This window comes from Dipodomys ordii, unplaced genomic scaffold (genome assembly GCF_000151885.1).
Source record: "Dipodomys ordii isolate 6190 unplaced genomic scaffold, Dord_2.0 Scaffold824, whole genome shotgun sequence".
NCBI lineage: Eukaryota > Metazoa > Chordata > Mammalia > Rodentia > Heteromyidae > Dipodomys > Dipodomys ordii.
Window position 1 is genome coordinate 7,303 of NW_012268040.1, and position 1,660 is coordinate 8,962.

The 1,660-nt window shown below is 41.7% G+C and overlaps 1 long non-coding RNA gene across 1 annotated transcript in view; it reads right to left on the reverse strand.

Annotated features, from left to right (window-relative positions):
* Window positions 1-435: 435 nt before the first annotated feature.
* LOC106001915 overlaps window positions 436-1,660 on the reverse strand; it is a 5,743-nt gene continuing 4,518 nt past the window's right edge. Inside the window, exon 3 of the long non-coding RNA XR_001175872.1 lies at window positions 436-557. This is a non-coding gene — a long non-coding RNA (uncharacterized LOC106001915). The remainder of the gene's footprint in view (window positions 558-1,660) is intronic.

Sequence of the window (1,660 nt, forward strand, 5' to 3'; positions counted from 1 at the left end):
CCGTGAGACTCTCATCTCCAATAAAGCACCAGAAAACCTGAAACGGCTCTGTGGCTCAAGTGGTAGAGTGCTAGCCTTGAACTGAAGAACTCAATGATGGCACCCAGGCTCAGATTCAAGCCCCACTACCGACAAAAAAAAACTGTTTTTTGAGAATCATGTGTTTATCTATCCCACTATGTACGAATGATGTGGGCCTTCTATGGCCTGGAGGTTATCCACCCTGCATATGAAAGACTAGAGAAAGATAAAAATTCAGCGCTTTCCATAGTTCTAACTCTTTCCATGCTATTCCAACTCAAACTATTCCTTAGTGGAAACGAAGGGCCGAAATTCAACTGGTTACTTGAAGCAAATGATTCTCAATAAAGAAGATACTCCCATGGCATAGTGTAAATTAAAGGAGGGGTGGGGGGTTAGTTATTCTTACCTACTGAAACCAGGTTGCTGAAATTCTCCAACATTACTTCTTTGTACAAATTCACTTGACCAGTGTCCAGGAATTCCCATTCCTCATGAGAGAAGTCTATAGACACATCTGTGAATGTCACAGATCCCTGAAACAATAAACATGCTTTTGCAATGGAAGGGGAAAAGATGGTAGGAAGAGAGATAGTAGTAGAAGGGTCTCCTGGAAAAGACAAAGTATGCAAACAGAGTTTGCCACATTACCACAGCAGTAAAATGTATCATTCTTGTATATGGAAGGATAAGTCCAGGAATGGACAGTACATGGGAATTGCCAATGATAGGAAATAGAAAGCATTAAGCTCAGTGAATGGGTTTCTTCTCCTCTCTTAGTTTATCTTTAAGCCCCAATGAGTGAAACTGTGATGGATTTTTCTTTAAAACATCAGGCTCTGAGAAGGGACTTGGCCATGCATTCTGTTGTTTTACTCTTATGACAGGCAATGGTGGCTAAGTTGTTTTTTCAGTCAAGATAAAAAGAGATGGTCCTGCCAGGTGCTGGTGGCCCATGCCCATGATCCTAGCTACTTTGAAGGATGAGATCTGAGGATCAAGGTTCAAATCAGCCTGGGCAGAAAAGTCTGGGCAACTCTTATTTCCAAAGAACCACCAAACAGGCAAAGTGGAGCTATGGTGTAAGTGGTAGAGTGCTAGCCTTGATGAAAAAGTTCAGGGGGAGAGGTGAGATCCTAAGTTCAAGCCCCGGGACTGGTACCATAATATAAAAAACATCATACAATATGAAAGCTGGAGAATGTTGAGGGAAAACAATACTTTCCCAAAGCTTCCAGGAACAAAATGTAAAAATTCAAGAGTCAGAATGATAAACTTAATAGCACCATTTGAAACCAAAAGAAAACAAAGCAATTATTTTTCTATTATTGTAAAGGAAAATGAAAGGGGAGGTGTGGTTCAAGTGGTAAAAAGGCAGCCTTGAGCAAAAAGCCAAGCAAGAGTACAAAGTCCTGAATTCTAGTCCCAGTACTGCCACAGACACACAAAGAATGCAGTATATCACAGCCAGGTACTGGTGGCTTATATTAGGAACCCTAGCTAATCAGGGGCCTGAGATCTAAGGATCAAGGTTTTTTGTTTTTGTTTTTGCCAGTCCTGGGGTTTGAACTCAGGGCCTGGGCACTGTACCTGAGCTTCTTTTGCTCAAGGCTAGCACTCTACCACTTGAGCCATAGCA